At 45.5% G+C, this 22,967-nt stretch overlaps 2 long non-coding RNA genes across 2 annotated transcripts; both read right to left on the bottom strand.

Moving 5' to 3' along the window:
• Positions 1 to 1,958: 1,958 nt before the first annotated feature.
• LOC114594905 (uncharacterized) lies at positions 1,959 to 6,185 on the bottom strand. Its single transcript, XR_003706109.2, has 3 exons — positions 5,962 to 6,185; positions 4,050 to 4,175; positions 1,959 to 2,603 (listed from the first exon to the last, which is right to left on the bottom strand). It is a non-coding gene; the product is annotated as an uncharacterized LOC114594905 (long non-coding RNA).
• A 6,978-nt stretch (positions 6,186 to 13,163) lies between these two features.
• On the bottom strand, positions 13,164 to 15,375 carry LOC144327193 (uncharacterized). The gene is made up of 2 exons (XR_013392094.1): positions 15,148 to 15,375; positions 13,164 to 13,425 (listed from the first exon to the last, which is right to left on the bottom strand). It is a non-coding gene; the product is annotated as an uncharacterized LOC144327193 (long non-coding RNA).
• Positions 15,376 to 22,967: the final 7,592 nt, after the last annotated feature.

Below are 22,967 nucleotides of genomic sequence, written 5' to 3'. Positions count from 1 at the left end.
AGCTGCTAAAGAGGAGTGCAAACTCCAGCACACATTGAAAGAGTGTGTTTTTTCCATCTCTGGCCAGGGCGTTCAGTTCCCCCCACTTTGTGTGCTTGAGCAAGCAAATTAGAGAGACCCCTCTTGATGAAGGTAACAACATGGGTTACTCTCTTACCTACACTCTTACTGCAGCACCCGGCAGGAATAATCACTGTTGAATGCCGCGTACCTTTCTTCCAGAAAGATACAAGAGATCCAGCTTGCAATGTAGGTTTTTAGGGCTGCCATTCAATCCTGTACCCATTTATCAGGGAGCAATCCCTAGTGGGATTTATTCTAGCATACTAATATTAGACTTACTAATTGCCTTCTAAACCACCGTCTCAAGGAAATTTATGTCTAAGATATTGAAATAATAATAATAATTTATTATTTATACCCCAACCATGTGGCCGGGCTTCCCCAGCCACTCTGGACGGTTTCCAACAAAGTATTAAAATACAGTAATGCATCAGACATCAAAAGCTTCCCTAAACAGGGCTGCCTTCAGATGTCTTCTAAAAGTCTGGTACAGTGGTACCTCTGGTTGTGAATGGGATCCGTTCCGGAGCCCCATTCGCAACATGAGCAGAATGCAACCCACGTCTGTGCGTCTGCGGGTCGCGATTCGCTGCTTCTGCGCATATGCGTGATGTCATTTTGAACATCTGTGCATGTGTATGCACGAGCGGTGAAACCCAGAAGTAACCCTTTCCAGTACTTCCGGGTCACCGTGGGACACAACCTGAAAATGCTCAACCTGAAGCAAACGCAACACGAGGTATGACTGTAGTTGTTGTTCTCTTCTCTTTGACATCTGGTGGAAGGGCGTTCCGTAGGGCGGGTGCCACTACTGAGAAGGCCCTCTGCCTGGTTCCCTGTAAGCTTCAATGTGAAAGCATCCATGACTGATGGCCATCCAACCACTGCATGAAAACCTCCAAGGAAGGAGAGTCCATTACCTCCTGAGAGAGACCGTTCCACTGTCAGACAGCTCTTACTAATGTTCAGTGAGAATCTCCTTTTGAAGGCATTGGGTTGAGTCCTACCCTGTATTTTATGGTACAGTGGTACAGAAATACTTTTTAAAAAATTGAAAAGATGCAACTCCTCCCCACCCCAAAATAAAACACCCCTAGAAGAGAATTTGGGGTGCCCTTTTTCCTTGGGATAATAACAAGAGCAAGTACTGTGAGGGGGGGGGGAGAGACTTGGTGCTGTTTGTCAGGCAATATCTGTTTCCACCTGCCTTGCCTCATCCTCCACCTGTCAGGGACTGGACTGCTGGTGAGAAGAGGCGGAGACCGCAGAAGCATTCCAGTGAGGGCAAAGGGGGAGACAGTAATGTTTTGGACTGGTGGTTTGAGACAGGAGAGAGGAAGGAGTTGGGAAATAATGGTAGGAGTCAGTGCACAGTGCACAGTGCACAGAGGTAGGAGTCAGATCTGTGCAGCAGCCAAGTGACTCGCCGTCTCTGGAGAGTTTGCCAGAGCCCCCGTCCTTCCCTAAGAATGCTCTGCATGTCGCACAACAAGGAGCCCAAAGGCGGTTTGCCCTTAGCAGCCACCATAAGCAGCAGGAGGGGTCTAATTGCTAGGAAGTAACAGCCAGGGAGCCGGTGGTGCGCTATTCCAAGCAATGTTGGCTTGATCGTAAGGTGTTTTCCCTGTGTCTAAAAGCTCTTTCTCTCTGCATTTCTGCTTTCCTGGGCAGATAGCCAGGAACTGTCAACTGCACCCACTCCTAGGAGCCTTCATAAGGGAGCTGTTTCCAGAGAAAGAACTGGGAGGGAGGAGAGGCCCCTGTGCTGCCCCACATCCAACCCAATAAACCTTCAGAAAGGAGTTCCTGCCAAGATGTCAATGTGTATTTTAATGAGCTGAAATCATGAGATTTGAGAAGAGTTTGTGTATGAATTCAACAGGGCTTAGTTTATTTATTTTTTTACAGTTAAGATTGTTGTATAGATTGTGAATGCTGTAGTACTTTGTGAATCCCATAATATGACTTCTATTGTGATTATGCTGCTTTGCTTTTTGTTGTTGTTGTTTTGTTAATAGTGTTTTACTGATTTGTTCATCATTCTATATGATTTGTGATGTTCTGTTCTGTTATTGTTATTTGCTCTTTCAAAGCTGCTTTGAGATTCATGTGGATGAACAGTTGCATAGAAATAAAATAAATAAAATCAAATTAAGAAATCAAGAAAATTGAGACTTTTTCGGATAACTCGGGGCACTGGGAGAGTTTGTAGTAGTAGTTACAACAGCAGTGGTAGTTCAGCGCTAGTGATAACTAGGAGTAATTGAGTCCCTGGAGTAAGAATGATTGGATGCAAACTCAATTTTAATTGAAAAGGAATGATTTAGCATTAATTCATCTTGATCGGTTTCTTCCTCTGTTCCGATCATACGCTGTTGGTCTTTCTTGCCTCTTTCTCGCGCATGCTCTCTACTGAAAATGCACACAGCAGGACATAGTCGCAAAGCATCGTCCAACATACTTCTCAGAGAGACCGCACTTGTGACGGCATCTCCCCCCCATAGAATTGCATACGATGGGATTACTTGGGAGGGGAACTTCTACAGGGGAAAAAAGGCATGAGACTTTAACGTGCTTATCAGATATCTCACCCTTTTTCAGCTTAGCTTAGTGTTAAGCTCACTTTAACATAGCAGACGCTGCTTTTCTGTAATAAATAAACGTTTTCCAAATTAAAGCATGAAATATTTCATCTCCATGCATTTAGCTGCTGCTTCTTTTTTTAGTTTCTCTCATGTCCTCACTTTCCACCCCCTGCAAAAATTAAAGTTCCATTCACCACATTTCTATACTAGTTTGCAAATTTTATTTTTAAAAAAGTCTTCATGAAAATTCATCAACTTTCTCCTTATAAACACATACTTGCAAGCAAAGACAGACTTTTTTCCAAAGCAGTTTTACACAATATGGTACCTATTGTATGCCATTTTCATTAATATGTGCATATTTAGACATGCGTTGCCCCCATATTTTATGCAATACTTTTTTTCTTTCTTGCCTCTAGATTACCGGTAATATTTTTGACAAAAAAAAAATGACAACCATCTTTGCATTTTTCTTTATAAACCATACAAACACACACACACACACACGAGAAAAAAACAATGCCATACACCCCTCCAGGGGGAGCAAATTTGTCACACCCCTTCTCCCATGTGGCTTCCTATGGAACTATCCTAAAATGCGTGTAGCTGTTCTTATGGGCAGACTCCTTGGGTTACGCTTGCTCCAGTCTTCCATCCCAGAATGAAAGTGGGATCTCGTAGGATTGCCCCAAAGTGAGGCACTTCAAAAAACTTCAGAGATGAACATGTTTTCAAAATTTTGTAGACAAGGCAAAACTTGTTGTGTTTCTCTTAACACTTCCCGTATGAGGATAATACCCAGGAAGTGGGGGCAGAAATGAAGCAAGACAGAGCTCTTGAAAGGTCCAGCTTCTGACCACATGAAATTTTTTTACAGAACTCTCCAGTTCCCCTTTGGGGCAGGGTTCTTGAAGTCCTCTTGTTCTTGTCTGATCTGTGCTTTCTGCTACATCAACTAGAGCAGTGTTTCCCAACCTTGTGCCTCCAGCTGTTTTTGAACTACAACTCCCATCATCCCTGACTAGCAAGACCAGTGGCAAGGGATGATGGGAATTGTAGTCCAAAAACAGCTGGAGGCACAAGGTTGGGAAACACTGAACTAGAGGAAAGTACGATACTGTAGGTCTCTCTGCTTTCCTCCTTACCAGCCGTAATGGGCACCATTCACCGTTGGGAAGCACAACCCAAAATAACTGGTTGCCATCCATTTAACTTCTGAATGGAATGCTTTAGCTGAGATTCCTGCATTGCAAGCACTTGAACTAAAGGACCATTGGGGTCCCTTCCAGTTTTACAATTCTATAATTCTGTGTGCAGGCAGGTGACCTATTTACCCCATTTTTGCAGTAATAAACAGAACTAATAAGCACGAGGTGTCTTAATGAGGAACGCAGACTTCACCTTTACAGCAGCTCTCGAAAGAACTGCATTTTCCAGGGGGCACAGATCCACAAGGGCAGATGCCGAAAAAGTATTTATGGCCACCACTCTTACATTGACCGGTACCATTCCTCCGTTGCATGTTTCCTGTACAGAGAAAAGCAGTCCCATTGCATGGAACATGTTACACGGAAGTATAGCACAAAGCAGAAATGAAATGTTATCTTTATGCATAACACTGGTTGTGAACATCTGTATTGGGGAGGAATGGGAAATCTTGATGAATGGAGCCCTTTCTCATTGCTAGTCATCATGAAACAAACAGACTCTGTAATAACCAGTCCTCATTGAGTAGCCATCTACTCATTCATCACACTTTCCCTTTCTGATTTCTCTGGTTTTCATTTCTCCATAGCCAGCAGGTACCTGGTTGGTTGGTTGGTTGGATGGATGGATGGATGGAAGGTGGAGGAAGAGAGAAGCAAACAGTGGAAAGCCCCTTTACACACACCCCCCATTATTCACTATGGCATTTCTGTCCCCCATTTTCATCCAAGAAGCTCAAGGTAGCGTAAATGGTTCCCCCTCTTTTATACTCACAACAAACCTTGGCTACAGTGGGGTGGGGGGGAGTGACTGGCCAAAGGTCAGCCAGCGAGCTTCATGGGTGAGAGAAGATTTGAACCCAACACACTGACCACTGCAGCATGCTGCCTATCTGCATCACTTGCATGTGGAGGGGAAGGCATGTCAAAAGTAAGGTGGGAGTCATGCATTTAAACCCACAGCACAAAGTCATACTGCACTTCCTGGCCCTGTTGCTACCATCATTCATGTTCAGCATAATGCATGCAGCAGGGAGCTTTCTGTTTGCAAGGAAGACTCAACTCCAGGGCCCATAATGGCATCAAGTCAAATTCTCTTGCATAAGGCTTCACAGGCATCCAACAGCTATTTGTCTAGCATTTAGGAAGGCTTCAGAATGCTCATTGAAAGTCCTGTGCTTAGCACTTCCCAAGCAGGAGATAAGGCAACTTGAGCAGCTGCAGACCAGGAGATCTCTTGGCTGGACTAGGCTAGGCTCAGGAGCAAACCAGCCTGCTCCTTCAGCAGTTCCCTTGTTTCCTCCTTGTGCTGAGAAGCCACCATCAGCTCAACCAGAATCAGGACTTACTTACATGTTTAGTTGTTTGGGCTTCTTATTTGAAACCTTAAATTCCTTCTTGGACTTTTTGCTTTCTCTCAAATCAAAATCTGGGAGCAGGCTGTCCATCTCCAATCCTAGGAGGCCCAGCTGGAAATTTTCAACACTGGAGAAAAGGAGGTAAACTACTTGGGTCTAATTCAGCATTTCTTCAGGAACATATTTGTGGGTGTCTGTGTAATGTGTGGGGATGCAGGTGGCACTGTGGGTTAAACCACAGAGCCTAGGACTTGCTGATCAGAAGGTTGGCAGTTTGAATCCCCGTGACAGGGTGAGCTCCCGTTGCTCGGTCCCTGTTTCTGCCCACATAGCAGTTCGAAAGCACATCAAAGTGCAAGTAGATAAATAGGTACCACTCCAGCGGGAAGGTAAACGGCGTTTCCGTGTGCTGCTCTGGTTCGCCAGAAGCGGCTTAGTCATGCTGGCCACATGACCCAGAAGCTGTATGCCGGCTCCCTCGGCCAATAAAGCAAGATGAGCACCACAATCCCAGAGTCGGTCACTACTGGACCTAATGGTCAGGGGCCCCTTTACCTTTACCTTTATGTAATGTGTGAGGTGACCACGCCTAAGAGCATGTACAGCCTTCTGATCACCATTGAAAACATTGTCATCAGTGCATGATCCAGCCATGATCTAATTGAGTCCAATGTAAGAGTGAAGACCTCCCAAAGAAATGCAGTCCTGCCCACCATATATGTTGCAATCTCCTATGTATTCTACAATTACCTTCATTCTTCAAAGCTTCATCATAACCAGCTGGCAAAGCTGGGTTTTGGTCCTGAGGACCACTCAAGTCTTGCTCTTCCCCTTGATCCACATCGGCTTCATCAGCCTGGGCTCTACCAAGGAAGACCACAGCAAAGAAAAGACAGATGAACTTCATGCTTCTTCTAAGATTTGTTGTGTGCCACTGAAAAGAGTTGCAAGGATGAATGAGCAATGGTGTTGCCTTCACAGAGTTTGTGCCTATATATGCAGGTGGGAAGCTAAGAAGGCTACCCTAATGGGACAGGTTTCATTGTCTTTGAAGTAGCTCTCTAGATAAGGGTGTGAGATAAGGGTGAACATGGCATTTGAGATTACTTTATCCTTAGCAACACAGTTCTCTTTGATGTTGCCACCAACCTGTTGGCCAATCTGTTCAGTGTTGCAATCTTCCTATTTGCACTGTTGCTAAAATCCCCTTTGCTCTCCATATGTTTGTTAATCTCTCCATCAGTCATCTGACACATCCTTGTGATAATCTGCAAAACAATATTCAACATGAGCTGCAGCACGTGTGGAATCAAGGCACTCAGCAACATTCATAAAGAGAAGGTGCTTTATAACACTGTGAAAATGTGATTTGTATAATTATAATTATTTTAGTTATTATTCATACCCTGCCTATCTGTCTGGGTTTCACCAGCCACGAATTAAGTTCTTAACCCGAGGTACCACTGTATTTCTAATAATCCTCTCGCTCTCCAGATATTTGCCTGTTCATCTCTCCATCAGTCAGCTGACACACCCTTTTCTAAATTTTATTCTAACTTGAATAAAACGTTGTGAGGGCCCAGGTAAGTCCCGCTCTGTATAATCAATCACATGGCACAGCATGTGCACCCCATTTGATTACAAATGCCCTTTAACGTTGGGTGGACTGAGCCCCCTCAAATATTTTATTGTGGGTGCCAAAAAAAAACCCGTTGGCCCCTAGGAGTTGGCTCCCATGTCCTTGCCATAATCTGCTAAACAATATTTGTTGTGATGGTTCTGTGCCCTGGGGAAAAGATTGGGGGGAAAGGCTGGCACTGGGTGCTTCAACAGGAGCTGTTACAAGTGCAAAATCAAGCTAGAAATGTAAAAGATTGTTTTACATTGTTACCGGAAAAATCCGAGGGCTCCCTTGGACAAAACAAAGACACCAACCAGGATAACCTGGAGCAAAACAGCAGCCTGTAGGCTTGGCCTTTATTGAACTGTTGCAACAGGGTGTTCCCCTCACTTGCAGGAGAGAGGAAAGACACAGAAAATGGTGTGCAAGACCTTATAAAAACTTTTGAAATTCCCATCCTCTAGGTCAAGCCCACCCCCAGAAACATCATGCATACATTACAGAAAGGAGGAGCTGAGGGAGGAGTTGTGGTGGTAACCTGAGTGTCCTGTCACCTGGCTGGTTCCTCCTTTCCGCCTCCCCATGAGTCACTTCCAGGAGACAAAGGGGAGTTGGCAGTTTCCTGCCCCCAGAGGGAAGATCTGATCATTGTCCTTTGTTTCAGTCCATGCTGAATCCACTCTCATATGCAAGTTCTTTGTGATCTTGATGGTCTTCTGTCTAGGACCATCAGAGTTGGCATAGCAACTGGGCAGGGCTCCTGTGGATGTGTTGGGATGGTGAAGGGATTATGGCTGGCCTGTATCAAACCTTCCCCATTTTGTAGTCCTTCCTTCATGGAGTCAAATAAAAGTGGAACAGTGCAAATCCAATGTATGGTTGATTTTTCTATGAATTTATAACAGAAGCGTGGTGTATGTAGTGTGTGAGTGTGAGTGTGTGTGAAGTTTGTACAAACTGAATGATTGGGGTGGGGGGTTCCTGCTACAACATACAAAAGAAAAAAAGAAATACATGCATGATCATGATCAGGGAAATATGCAGTAGCAGCAGCACAGGTGAGATTCTCCAGTTGTCTTAGCTGAACAGGTGCCAGAGATTGCTGGCTAAAATAGTCTAATCTCAGGCTGCAGTAACAGAAACACAGCATCCAAGTCATGAATGATTACAGTTTCACTCCGTTCTACACAACTTGAGCACTGTGTCTTGTTCTGGATTTACATAGATTCACTTTGTTCTACACAAACTCTACACACAACTTGAGTACTGTGTCTTGTTCTGGACACCACATTGAAAAGGAGGATGCTGTTCAAAGGAACAGGTTGGTGAAAGGATCTCCTAGGAATAAATGCTGTATTTGAAAGTTTGGCCATCCTATCTCTGCTTAAAAACCTTGAAGGAAGGAGGGTCCAGTACCTCCCAAGGGAGACCGTTCCACTGTTGAACTGCTCTGGCTCTCAAAAATAATGCTTAGTCGAGTTCTCATTTCTTGTAACTTGAAGTCATTGGGTTGAGTGCTACCATGTTTTATTTTATGACATAGTGGTATAGAAACACCTAAACAAACATTTTTAAAGATGTGTATTTTAATGAGCAGAATATTATGAGTCATGAGAGTTGAGAAGAGCGTATGAATTCAACAGTGCTTAGTTTATTTTTTTATTGCTATTTTTTCCTCGTCGTTAAGATTGCTTTATTGGTTATGAATGCTGTAATACTTTGTGAATCCCATAATATAACTTTTGATGTAATTGTGCTGCTTTGCTTTTTTTTTTAGTTGCTTTGCTAATAGTGCTTTATAGCCTGTTGTTGTTTTACTGATGTCCTATATGATTTAAGTGATATTTGTCATGTTCCATTGCACCATTGTTATTTATTGTTTGCAATATATTATTTCCGTGCATAGGGAAGTTTTAAATGTTTGATGTTTCAATTTTTTGGAAGCCGCTCAGAGTGGCTGGGGCAACCCAGTCAGATTGACAGTATATAAATAATAAATATTATTATTATTTAGTTTTTTGTGATTTCTGTGAATGAAAAGTGGCATAGAAATAGAATGACTCAAATCAAGAAATCAAGAAAATTGAGACCGTTTCAGAGAATTGGGGGCACTTAGGGAGTTTCTGGGGACGCGGGTGGCGCTGTGGGTAAAAGCCTCAGCACCTAGGGCTCGCCGATCGAAAGGTCGGCGGTTCGAATCCCCGCGGCGGGGTGCGCTCCCGTTGCTCGGTCCCAGCGCCTGCCAACCTAGCAGTTCGAAAGCACCCCCGGGTGCAAGTAGATAAATAGGGACCGCTTACTAGCGGGAAGGTAAACGGCGTTTCCGTGTGCGGCTCTGGCTCGCCAGAGCAGCGATGTCACACTGGCCACGTGACCCGGAAGTGTCTCCGGACAGCGCTGGCCCCCGGCCTCTTGAGTGAGATGGGCGCACAACCCTAGAGTCTGGCAAGACTGGCCCGTACGGGCAGGGGTACCTTTACCTTTACCTTTACCTAGGGAGTTTCTAGTAGTAGTTACAGCAACAATGGTAGTTTGGTGCTAGTGATAGCTATAAGTGATCGAATGCTTTGAGGAAGAATGAAATACCAGATAGCCACTGAATTGGAAGCCAACTCAGTTTTAATCAAAAAAAGAGAGGTTTAGCATTAATCCGTCTTGATTGGGAGGTGGATTCTTCCTCTGTTCCGATCGTACGCTGTTCGTCCTCCTTGCATCTCTCTTGAGCAGGCTCTCTACTGGAATCCCACACAGCAATACCTACTTGCAAAGCATTTTCCAACAGACTTCTCATTGGCATGGCATCCGGGGCGGCAATTTCCCCCCATAGTATTGCATACCATGGCATTTCTTGGGCGGGGAACATCTTCTGCAGGAAAGAAGAAGAAGAAGAGCTTGGATTTGATATCCAGCCTTTCACTCCCTTTAAGGAGTCTCAAAGCGGCTAACATTCTCCTTTCCCTTCCTCCCCCACAACAAACACTCTGTGAGGTGAGTGAGGCTGAGAGACTCCAGAGAAGTGTGACTAGCTCAAGGTCACCCAGCAGCTGCATGTGGAGGAGCGGGGAAGCGAACCCGATTCCTCAGATTACGAGACTACCGCTCTTAACCACTACACCACACTGGGGAAAAAAGAAAAGGCAAGAGACCTTAACACATATTTGCAAGGAAAGCCAAAATATTTTGTGAAAGCAGTTTTACATAATATGATATCTATTGAATAATAATAATAATAATAATAATAATAATAATAATAATAATAATAAATTTATTAATACCCTGCCTATCTGGCTGGGTTTCCCCAGCCACTTTTGGTGACTCCCAACAGAATATTAAAACCAGAATAAAACATCAAACATTAAAAATTCCCTAAACAGGGCTGCCGTCAGATGTCTTCTAAAAGTCGGATAGTTGTTTATTTCCTTGACATTTGATGGGAGGGTGTTCGACAGGGCGGGCAGCGCTACCAAGAGGGCCCTCTGCCTGGTTCCCTGCAACCTCACTTCTCGCAGGGAAGGAACTGCCAGAAGGCCCTCAGAGATGTTTTATGAATATACTGTTTTCATTAATATGTGCATATTCAGACGTACTTTACCCCAGTATTTTATGCTATTCTCTCTCTCTCTCTTTTGCACATAGAAAAGCAGACCATTCCCAAGAGCATGTACAGCCTACTGATCACCATTGAAAACACTGCCATTAGTGTGTGATTCACCCAAAGAGAAGTATTTCCAGTGGAGTTCAATGAAAGACTGAACACCTCCCGATGAAATGCTGTCCTGCCCACCATGTATGTTGCAATCTCCTATGTATGTTACAGTTACCTTCATCCTTCAAAGCTTCATCATAGTCAGCTGGCAAAGCTGGGTCTTGGCCCTGAAGGCCACGCAAGTCTTCCAAGGGCTTTCTCCATTGCTTTTGCACATCGGCTTCATCAGACTGGGCAATGCCAAGGAAGACCACGGCAAAGAAAAGACAGATGAACTTCATGGTGCCGTTGAAAAGAGTCCCAAGGATGAACTAGCAAATGTGATGCCTTCACAGAGTTCATGCCTATATATGCAGGTGGGAAGCCAAGAATGCTGCCCTAATGGGACGGGTTCCATTGTTTTTGAAGGTGCACTCTAGATAAGTGTGTGAGATAAGGGTGAATTTGAGATTACTTCATCCTTAGCAACACAGTTCTCTTTGATGTTGTCCCCAATCTGTAGGCCTTTTGACCAATGTTGCAATCTTTGCATTTGCACTACAGTGGTACCTCGGGTTACAGATGCTTCAGGTTGCAGACCCTTCAGGTTACAGACTCCGCTAACCCTGAAATAGTACCTCGGGTTAAGAACTCTGCTTCAGGATGAGAACAAAAATTGTACGGTGGCGACGCGGCATTAGTGGCAGCGGGAGGCCCCATTAGCTAAAGTGGTACCTCAGGTTAAGAACAGTTTCAGGTTAAGAACGGACCTCCAGAACGAATTAAGTTCTTAACCTGAGGTACCACTGTATTTCTAATAACCCTCTCGCTCTCCAGATATTTGTCTGTTCATCTCTCCATCAGTCAGCTGACACACCCTTTTCTAAATTTTATTCTAACCTGAATAAAACATTGTGGGGTCCCAGGTAAGTCCCGCTCTGTATCTGTAAAAGATCACATGGCACAGCGCACACACCCCATTTGCTTGTGAATGCCTTTTAACTTTGGGGGGACCCAGCCCCCTCAAATATTTTATTGCCGGGGGCCAAAAAAAAAAAACCGTTGGCCCCTAGGAGTTGGCTCCTATGGCCTTGCCATAATCAGCTAAACAATTTTTGTTGTGATGGTTCTGGGCTCTGGGGAAAAGATTGGGGGGAAAGGCTGGCACTGGGTGCTTCAACAGGAGCTGCTACAATTGCAAAATCAAGCTAGAAATGCAAAAGATTGTTTTTAACATACAAAAGAAAAAAGAAACACATTCATGATCATGATCAGGGAAACTTGAATCAGCAGCGGCACAGGTGAGATTTTCCAGTTGTCTTAGCTGAACAGGTGCCAACGATTGCTGGCTAAAATAGTCTAATCTCTTTACATAGATTCACTTTGTTCTACACTAACTGTACACTTGTATTCTATGCATCTTGGGTGCTGTGTCTTGTTCTGGACACCACATTGAAAAGGAGGATGCTGTCCAGAGGAATATAGCCAGGTAGGTGAAAGGATCTCCTAGGAATAAATACTGTATTGAAAGTTTGGCCATCCAATCTCTGCTTAAAAACCTTGAAGGAAGGAGGGTCCACTACCTCCCAAGGGAGACTGTTCCACTGTTAAACTGCTCTGGCTCTCAAAAATAATGCTTAGTCGAGTTCTCATTTCTTGTAACTTGAAGACATTGGGTTGAGTCCTACCATGTTTTATTTTATGATATAGTGGTATAGAAACACCTAAACAAACATTTTTAAAGATGTGTATTTTAATGAGCGGAATATTATGAGTCATGAGAGTTGAGAAGAGTGTATGAATTCAACAGTGCTTAGTTTATTTTTTTATTGCTATTTTCCCCTTGTTGTTAAGATTGCTTTATTGGTTATGAATGCTGTAACACTTTGTGAATCCCATAATATAACTTTTGTTGTAATTGTGCTGCTTTGCTTATTTTTTTTAGTTGTTTTGCTAATAGTGCTTTAACCTGTAATTGTTTTACTGATGATTTGTTGATTGTCCTATATGATTTAAGTGATATTTGTCATGTTCCATTATCAGCTTGCAATATATTATTTCCCTGCACAGGGAAGTTTTTAATGTTTAATGTCTCACCATGTTTCAATTTGTTGAAAGCTGCTCAGAGTGGCTGGGGCAACCCAGTCAGATTGACAGTATATAAATAATAAATGTTGTTGTTTTTTGTTTATTTATTAGCTTTTTGTGATTCCTCTGAATGAAAAGTGGCATAGAAAGACAATCATACCTTGGGTTGAATATGCTTTGGGATGAGCGCGTTCAAGTTGCACTCTGCGGCAACCTGGAAGTAATGGGTTTTGCCACTTGCGCATGTGCAGACGCTCAAAATGATGTCATGCACAGAAGCGGCTAAAAGCGACGCGCGCACACACAGACGTGCCATCGCTAGTTACGTTTGCATCTCGATGTGAACGGGGCTCCGGCATGGATCCCGTTCACATCCAGATGTACCACTGTATGATAAATCAAATCAAGAAATCAAGAAAATTGTGACTGTTTCAGAGAATTGGGGGCACAGGGGGAGTTTGTAGTAGTAGTTACAGCAACAATGGTAGTTCGGTGCTAGTGATAGCTATAAGTGATCAAATGCTTTGAGGAAAAATGAAATACCAGATAGCCACTGAATTGAAAGCAAACTCAGTTTTAATCAAAAAAGAGGTTTAGCATTAATCCATCTTGATTGGGAGGTGGATTCTTCCTCTGTTCCGGTCGTACGCTGTTGGTCCTCCTTGCATCTCTCTTGAGCAGGCTCTCTACTGGAATCCCACACAGCAATACATACTTGCAAAGCATTTTCCAACAGACTTCTCATTGGCATAGCATCCGGGGCGGCAATTTCCCCCCATAGCATTGCATACCATGGCATTTCTTGGGCGGGGAACATCTTCTGCAGGAAAGAAAAGAAAAGGCAAGAGACCTTAACATGCTTATCAGGTAGCTCTCCTCTCTTTGGCTTAGCTTAGTCTTATCTCACTTTAACATAGCGGACACTGCTTTTCTGTAAGGTTTTCCAAATTAGAGCATAATATACCATATTTTTTTGCTTTATAGGACGCACTTTTTCCCCTCCAAAAATTAAGGGGAAATGTTTGTGTGTCCTATGGAGCGAATGCAGGCTCCTTGGATTCAGTGAAAGCAAAGCGAAGCCTCCAATGCTCAGAGGGAGCGCTCCCTCTGTGCTCTGGAGGCTACGAGTTTATTCCGCTGAAGCCTGGAGAGCGAGAGGGGTCGGTGTGCACCGACCCCTCTCACTCTCCAGGCTTCAGGGATAGCCGCCTGAAGCCTTTGGAGCGCAGCAAGACTCTCCTGTCTTCAGCAAAGGAACCCGAAGCCTTTGGAGCACAGCGCTAGTTCCCGCTGCACTCTAAAGGCTTCGGGTGGCTATCCCTGAAGCCTTTGGAGCGCAGCGGGAACTCGCAGTGTGCTACAAAGGCTTCGGGGTTAGCTGTGTACAGCCTCCACAGTGCCTTCACCCCGCTGCCCTGCGGAGGCTTCAAAGGCTGTCCCCGAAGCCAGAACAGTGAGACGGAGCACTGCACAGCGCTCCATCTCGCTGTTCTAGCTTGGGGATGGCTGCACACAAAAAAGCACTCCATCTCGCTGTTCTAGCTTGGGGATGGCTGCGCAAAAAAAGAGCACTCCATCTCGCTGTTCTAGCTTGGGGAGGGCTGCACAAAAAAACAGTGCTCCATCTCACTGTTCTAGCTTGCGGATGGCTGCGGCAAGCCCAAGAGGCTCAGTGGTTTAAACCACAGCATCACCTGTGTCCCTTGCTCATGGCTACAAAGATTCCTGTTGAAAGCAGGCCAGAAAGCAAGCCCCTCCTTTCAGGGGTCCTCTTTACTTGGTGGCTCTGACCAGGAACTCTCGAGTGAAACTAATCCCAATGGGGTTTGCATTTGGTGCAAAAACTAAAGGGTGCCGAAGTCCTCATTTGTAGAGGTAAGATCAGGACCAGATTCCTAGTTGTTCATTTGCCACTGCAGCTTGACTTGCCCCACACCTAATGTTATATGAAGTCAGGTGTGGGGCAGGTGGCCATGACTTGATGAAAACGGACTTTGGGGCCAAATTAGAATCCCTGATGGGTCTAATTTGACCCATGGGCCAAAGGCTCCCAAGACTCGTTTTAGATAACACATGTCATCCTGTAACCTCTTTAGCTCTCTCAAAGGCTTTAGGGCTCATATCTGACATTCAGAATGTGGTTGCAAGGCAAATACTGGGTGTTTGGTGAGTGACTGAGAAGTTAGAAAGTGGCAGCATCTTTCCTTCAGAACCAATAGTGATGCTGATACGTCTAAACAAAAGTGGTGGCCAAATTGGTCTTGTGTATATACTGTGTCTTCTTGTGTGCAAATCAACTGACTTTTGGCTGGGTGAAGAGACAGGATTCTGGAAACAGCTAATGTAAGAATCTGTGAGACCTTGCATGATGCCCTTCAACTCTAGACCTAGTGGTAGAAGCCAGCAGATGCAGGAGATTGAGGGCATGAGAAAAGAAACAAATTGGAAAGGTGAAGGAACCACAATGATATGGACACACTATTGCAAGAGGAGCGGAAAGAAAGAGAAAGGGAGGGAGAAGTTTTTGCTTAATTCTACTCACCCGCTGGCATTTGGGCATCATCTTCTGCTAAAACATCAGGATTTGGCTTAGCCATTGCCTGGAAAACCAAGAAGGCCAAAGCGAAGAGCACGAAAGCAGTCTTCATGGTGCACAATTGGCTGGGATCTCAGAATTGCAGGAGAGAAGAGCAAGGCTGAAGAATGGTTGAAGGACGAGATTGCAGAAACCCTTTATTTATACAGAATTTTATGGCAGTGGGCCAGCGAATTTATGATCAGTAAACTTCTCAGGGCAAACATCCTGCAACATCTGTCAAAACCCCACCTGGATAGTATAATGTGGGAGTATTTGCTGATTATTGGGCAATTATTGTCATGGTGATCCTTTGCAACACAGTGGAGGACCAAGAATAAATGCATCACCCCAAACATCTTAATCTGACGGCATTATGCAGTTGTCAAATAGTATATGCAATAAGATAGGAGTTGGGGGCATTTATTTAAATGGCTATGAACTGGACTGCGGTGGAGTAGGGAAGCCCACAATCGTGCAACAATATCAGCGAAGCACCAAAGGGTAAAAGTGCCCTATCAGAAGAAACCAGTGAGCTAAGTGGAACATTAGGAATCAGAAAGTCCAGAAGGTAGTTTGGGCCCAAGAACCTTGAACACAGACTTCAAAGAATTGGAAGGGGCTCCCTTGGCCTGAAATGCAAAATGAGCGTCACACCCCATAGTTGCCCTTGACTGGACAGCATAGACCTTGTCCAAGCAGGTGCATTCTGTGGCCCCTTTAGAGTGGTGAAAGCACTGAAACAGGACACGATGTGTTGGGTCAAAACTGTCCAAAACTTCACAGACTATCAGACACAACAGGGTTAGCATGGCAGTAGGACAAGGATAAATTCCTCATTCCACTCAGCCTTCACTGATGGAATGGGACTCTGTTGTGGCTGGGAAATGCCCCAACTCCCTCGTTGAGAACCACCCGGCATTGAACTCCGTCATGGGGCAAGTCAAGCTCTTGCTTGATGACTGGAGTGTGAGATTCCAGCCAGGCAGATGTTTCAACCTGAGCTTAGGGTGTGCCAAAGCTAATCCATCCCATCAGGGTCCACTCATTACTATCCTGATTCTGCCCTGTGCCATTTTCGTCACAAGGAGTTACTGTGACACCGCAGCTCAACTACCACCATACTGTTAATACACCAGTATGTGGTGTGTGGGACATGCCCAAGTGACTCACTTGGGTAGCAGTTGGAGGATCATCTTCCTCAGTTCCAGGGGGGTTAAGCTGGATTTTTATGGAGGGAACTGTATATAACCCTGCCCCCAAAGCATGGGAACCTAAGTCCCGCACAGGACTTCTGCAATCATGGGCATATCTACACCAGTCACATAGACATTTAGAGAAGCCGTTTCAGTTTCTGATTTGATCCCGAAATGTCCCTCTTCTCCTTAAAAAAGGTAAAGGGACCCCTGACCATTAGATCCAGTCATGGCCGACTCTGGGGTTGTGGTGCTCATCTCTCTTTACTGGCCAAGGGAGCAGGCGTACAGCTTCAAGGTCATGTGGCCAGCATGACTAAGCCGCTTAGGCGAACCAGAGCAGTGCACGGAAATGCCGTTTACCTTCCCGCCTGAGCAGTACCTATTTATCTATTTACACTTGGACATGTTTTTGAACTGCTAGGTTGGCAGGAGCAGGGACCGAGGAATGGGAGCTCACCCCATTGCGGGGATTCGAACTGCCGACCTTCTGATCAGCAAGTCCTAGGCTCTCTGGTTTAACCCACAGCGCCACCCGTGTCCCCTCTTCTCCTTAAAGGTAAAGGTACCCCTGCCCGTACGGGCCAGTCTTGACAGACTCTAGGGTTCTGCGCTCATCTCACTCTAGAGGCCAGGAGCCAACGCTGTCCGCAGACACTTCTGGGTCACGTGGCCAGCGTGATGAAGCTGCTCTGGCGAGCCAGCACCAGCGCAGCACATGGAAACGCCGTTTACCTTCCCGCTATAAAGCGGTACCTATTTATCTACTTGCACTTAAGAGTGCTTTCGAACTGCTAGGTGGGCAGGAGCTGGGACCGAACGACGGGAGCTCACCCTGCCGCGGGGATTCGAACCGCCGACCATGCGATCGGCAACTCCTAGGCGCTGAAGTTTTACCCACAGCGCCACCCGCGTCCCCCCTCTTCTCCTTAGGACGTCCCTATTTTCATTAGAGAAATGTTGAAGGGTATGGAGTTATATGACCCCCTGAGCCAAGGAGATAAGTAACTATACAAATCTTTAGTTACAGGTAGGTAGCCATGCTGGTCTGCCATAGTCGAAACAAAATAAAAAAAATTCCTTCCAGTAGCACCTTAGAGACCAGTTTGTTATTGGTATGAGCTTTCGTGTGCATGTGAAGTGTATCTGAAAAAGTGTGCATGCACATGAAAGCTCATACCAATAACAAACTTCATTGGTCTCTAAGGTGCTACTGGAAGGAATTTTTTTATTTTGTTTCATATACAAATCTTTAGAAGACATCTGAATGCAGCCCTGTATGGGGAAGTTTTTAAATGTTTAATGCTTTATTATGTTTTTATATGCATTGGAAGCTGCCAAGAGTCGCTGGGGCAGCCCAGTCAGATGGACATGGTATAAATAAGCATATTATTATCTTATTATTATTATTATTATTATTATTATTATTATTATTATTATTATTACTACTACTACTACTACTACTACTACTACTACTGAATAGGACAACCCTATTTTCATTTGTGAAAATATTGGAGGGTATGGGTGGGTCACAGTATGGGGGTCTAACATGGGCTGTCTTGCCTTTCTAAGACAGTCCAGTGGGCCATATGGGGAAGAAGACGGGGACTATCTCCTCGGAATCTCTAAGACGTTTCCCATATCCCATAATTCAGATATCGAGAAGAGGGGGGATAGTATTTCAAAGTCGGCGTCTTCACCTTCACCCTCACAGGCCGGCAATTTAGGTCTTAAACAGGGGAGTTTCTCTTCGTGCAGCTTAAAGATTTTTCTCCAACATCTCGTTCGGTCCCAGGCCAGAAACATTAAAGAGGGTGGGAGCCATCCACCTGCCTCCCCACTAGAGAAGGCCACGCCATGCCTTGCAGCTCTAAAAAGTGCTGCCAGGAGAAAGTTTTGTCCTGACTGCATCTTGCAAGATCCCTCAAGAGCCTAAGAAGGATACGGGATATGACCGCCGCACCACTTTCCAGACACTGTGTCCCTGGGGTGGGGGGAGCCATGATGCGCAGTCATGCACAGAACAACGCTTATGATATTGGCAGTTTTCTTTCCCACTGCTTCCCTAACAATCCCTAGCTCAGAATTTGCATTTTTCACAGCTGCCACTGACTGGGTCAACATCTTCCTTGAGCAATCTTTCATGACCCCAAGGTCTCGTTCCTGGTCAGGCACCACCAATGGACCACCCTATGGCCATCTGTTTGAAAGTAATATCCTTTTGCCACTTTGCATTGGCTCACATTGCATTTGCTCACTTTCCCATTTCGTCACCCATTCATTTAGTTTGGAGAGGTCCTTTGGGAGCTCTTTCCAATGCCCTTTTGTTCTGACTGCTGGCAGGTGGGGCAAATGTCCCCATGTCCCAATCCATTTCCAGGCTTATCACCGTAAGCATAAAAACAAGAGCAGGAGGCAGGTTTGCAAAGACGTGTGGGTGTCCTTGGAGCATCATATTGTGGAACTTTGGAGGTGGCTTTATTCAGAGTCAGACCGCTGATTCATCTAGCACAGGTTTGTCTGCGCTGAATGGCAGCATCTTTCCACTATTTCAGACAAGCATCCTTTTCCAGTAGATTAGCCAAAATGCTGAGTTGCTGAGATCTGTTAAGCAAACTGTGCAAACTCTGCGGATCCCTAAGTGTGCTGGTGTCTGTTGGCATCGGTCACTATGATGTTTGGGCTGAAGAAAGCTTTTGAAGCTCCCAAACGATTGACCAGGAGGGAGAGAACTTGCCAGTCGGGCCATGTATCTCTGCCAGGGTTCTACTGGAGCTCCTGACAACTTCCACCCCCACTATCTGGGTTTTATCCTTATAGAATCATAGAATTTTAGAGTCAGAAGGGACCCCTAGGGTCCGCTAGTCCAACCCCCTGCAGTGCAGGAATCTCAGCTAAAGCATCCATGACAGGTGGCCATCCAACCTCTGCTTGAAAACCTCCAAGGTCGGAGAGTCCACCCAGCGATGGACCTAGCCGCTCAGCTGCTGAGGGTGGTGAGCACATCTTGTAGTCAGGGGCAGGGCATGCTGCGTGAAGCCTCTCTGCCAACCCCCCCCCCCCAGCTGTAGGGTGACCAAGGGAGAGGTGGAGGGCAGGCACAAGTTCCATGCTGCTGTTTCAGGCAGTGTGGAGCCTGCAGGTGGCCAAGCCACCACGTCACTCCCAGGAGAGACGCGTGGCTCAGGCAAGCTGCAGGCTCTATGGTTATATGCTTGTGAAACATGGACCACTTATAAACGCCATCTCCAACTCCTCGAAAGATTCCATCAACAGTGTCTCCGAAAAATTTTGCACATCACTTGGGAAGACAGGCAAACTAATACCAGTGTTCTGGAAGAAGCAAAGATCACCAGTGTCGAAGCGACGATTCTTCAACATCAGCTTCGTTGGACTGGTCATGTTGTGTGGATGCCTGATGATCGTCTTCCAAAGCAACTACTCTATTCCGAACTTAAAAATGGAAAGTGTAATGCTGGTGGTCAACAAAAGCAGTTTAAAGACTCTACCAAGGCAAATCTAAAACAATGTAGTATAAACACTGACAACTGGGAAACACTGGCCTGCAAGTGCTCCAATTGGAGAACAGCCTTTCCCAAAGGTGTCATGGGCTTTGAAGACGCTCAAACTCAGGATGAAAGGGAGAAACGTGCTAAGAAGAAGGCATGCTTGGCAAACCCTCACCGTGATCAATTCCAGCCCGGGAACCAATGTCCCCACTGTGGAAGGATGTGTGGGTCCAGAATTGGCCTCCACAGCAACTTACGGACTCATTGTTAAAACCGTGCCTATGGAAGACAATCTTACTCGGCTATGAGTGATCGCCAAAGAAGTTCCGGCCCCCGCAGTGTGGCGCCCAGTGCCAGCCGCAATTTGTTACGTTTGTTGACCGAACTAAAAAGTTTCTTGAGTCCATTTTTTAAAAAATAAAACCCTCATATTTTTGTCATTTTGTCACTTCCCCCCGTGATGACACTTGGGGTGGCCCGCACCCCCACTTCCTCCACCACTGAGTCCACCACCTCCTGAGGGACACCATACCACTGACAGACCTTACTGTCAGAGAGTTCTTCCTGAAGTTGGGTTGGTATAATAATAATAATAATAATAATAATAATAATAATAATAATAATAATAATAATTTATATCCCGCCCTCCCCAGCCGAAGCCGGGCTCAGGACGGCTAACAACACTAAAATAGTGCAACATTATAAAAACATTATAAAATTAATTAAAATCAAAATTGATGGCAACCATAAACTAAAGTTCTGTAAAGATTGCCAAAGGAGGGAGTCAGGCTGCGCCCTGACCAAAGGCCTGGTGGAACAGCTCTGTCTTGCAGGCCCTGCGGAAAGATGTCAAGTCCCACAGGGCCCTAGTCTCTTGTGACAGAGCGTTCCACCAGGTTGGAGCCGCAGCCGGAAAAGCCCTGGCTCTAGTTGAGGCCAGCCTAACCTCTCTGTGGCCTGGGACCTTTAAGATGTTTTTATTTGAAGACCGTAAGTTCCTCTGTGGGGCGTACCAGGAGAGGCGGTCCCGTAGGTACGAGGGTCCTAGGCCATATAGGGCTTTGAAGGTTAAAACCAGCACCTTAAACCTGATCCTGTACTCCACCGGGAGCCAGTGCAGCTGGTATAGCACCAGGTGAATGTGATCTCACAGCGAGGACCCCGTAAGGAGTCTCGCTGCAGCATTCTGCACCCGCTGGAGTTTCTGGGTCAGTCTCAAGGGCAGCCCCACGTAGAGCTAGTTACAGTAATCCAGTCTGGAGGTGACCGTCGTGTGGATCACAGTGGCTAGGTCAGGGTGAGAGAGGTAAGGAGCCAACTGCTTAGCTTGGCGGAGATGGAAAAATGCCGCCTTTGTTATAGCTGCAATCTGCACCTCCATGGGAAGGGAGGTGTCAAAGATTACACCCAAACTCTTAACGGACGGTGCTGGCACTAATTCCACCCCCGCAAGAGATGGGAGTTGCCCCCTCAATCCCATATCGGTATCTCCTTTGTTGTAACTTGAAGCCATTGGTTTGAGTCCTGCCCTCTGGAGCAGGAGGAAAGCAGCTTGTCCTTGGGCTAGATCTCACTCCTATGTTGACCCAGAACAGCACACCCGCTCTCCAGCTGCAAAGAATATTTACCACTCATTTATAAATTGTTTGAATTGCCCCAATATTCGCTCCTTGAAATGGAAAGAACGAAGTTCAAATATCCTTTTTTTATGACAGTTACAGGAAGAGTGGATGCAAAGGACATTATTTCCCGCATGACCTCCTGCACTGCGGCTGCCTGCTGCTGCAAGAAAAGCCTGCCAAGAGAAGGGCCTTTCCTCAAGGACAAAGCATATGCTTGGCATGCAGAAAGTTCATCTCTAGGTTTTACTGGAAAAGGATGCCTGGCTGAAATGGTGGAGAGATGCTGCCATTCAGTGCAGACAGACCTGAGCTAGATGAATCAGCGGTCTGACTCTGGATAAAGCCGTCTCCCATGTTCCACAATACGATGCTCCAAGGACACCCACACGTCTTTGCAAACCTGCCTCCAGCTCTTTTATTCCCCTTCTCTTCCTTCCCCCTCCCCTTTTATGAAGATCACCCACTCTGAGACCCCACAGCTAATTCTCCCCTGGCCTCTTCGCTGGCCCAAGTAGGACCAATTCAGCCAGCTAGCCCTGGGGATTATCTAATTGATTTTTTAATTTTATTGTTATTCATGTTTTTATACTGTATTTTATGCTGCTTTTATAATTAAGTGTTTTAAAGTATTTTGAATTTGTTGTTAGCTGCCCTGAGCCTAGTTTTTGAACTGGGAAGGGCGGGGTATAAATAAATAAAAAATTATTATTATTATTATACTTACGGTGAAAAGCCTGGAAATGGATTGGGATATGGGGACATTTGCACCAGCTGCCAGCAGTCAGGACAAAGGGGGATTGCGAAGAGCTCCAAAAGGACCTCTCCAAACTAAATGAATGGGTGACGAAATGGGAAAGTGAGCAAATGCAATGTGAGCCAATGCAAAGTGGCAAAAGGATATTAGTTTCAAACAGATGGCCATAGGGTGGTCCATTGGTGGTGCCTGACCAGGAACAAGACCTTGGGGTCATGGTAGATAGCTCAAGCAAGATGTTGACCCAGTCTGTGAAAAATGCAAATTCTGAGCTAGGGATTGTAGGGAAGCAGTGGGAAATAAAACTGCCAATATCATAAGCGTTGTTCTGTGCATAATAATACTAATACTAATACTACTACTACTACTACTACTACTAATAATAATAATAATAATAATAATTTATTATTTATACCCTGCCTATCGGGCCACTCTGGGCGGCTTCCAACAGAACACCAAAATACAATAACCTATTAAACATTAAAAGCTTCCCTAAACAGGGCTGCCTTCAGATGTCTTCTAAAAGTCTGGTAGTTGTTTTTCTCTTTGACATCTGGTGGGAGGGCGTTCCACAGAGCTGGTGCCACTACCAAGAAGGCCCTCTGCCTGGTTCCCTGTAACTTGGCTTCTCGCAGCAAGGAAACCACCAGAAGGCCCTTGGCGCTGGACCTCGGTGTCCAGGCAGAACGATGGAGGTGGAGATGCT

The sequence above is a fragment of the Podarcis muralis genome, chromosome 3 (assembly GCF_964188315.1).
Source record: "Podarcis muralis chromosome 3, rPodMur119.hap1.1, whole genome shotgun sequence".
Classification (NCBI taxonomy): domain Eukaryota; kingdom Metazoa; phylum Chordata; class Lepidosauria; order Squamata; family Lacertidae; genus Podarcis; species Podarcis muralis.
Note: the sequence above shows the minus strand (reverse complement) of the source record. Positions and strands in the feature narration are given on the sequence as shown.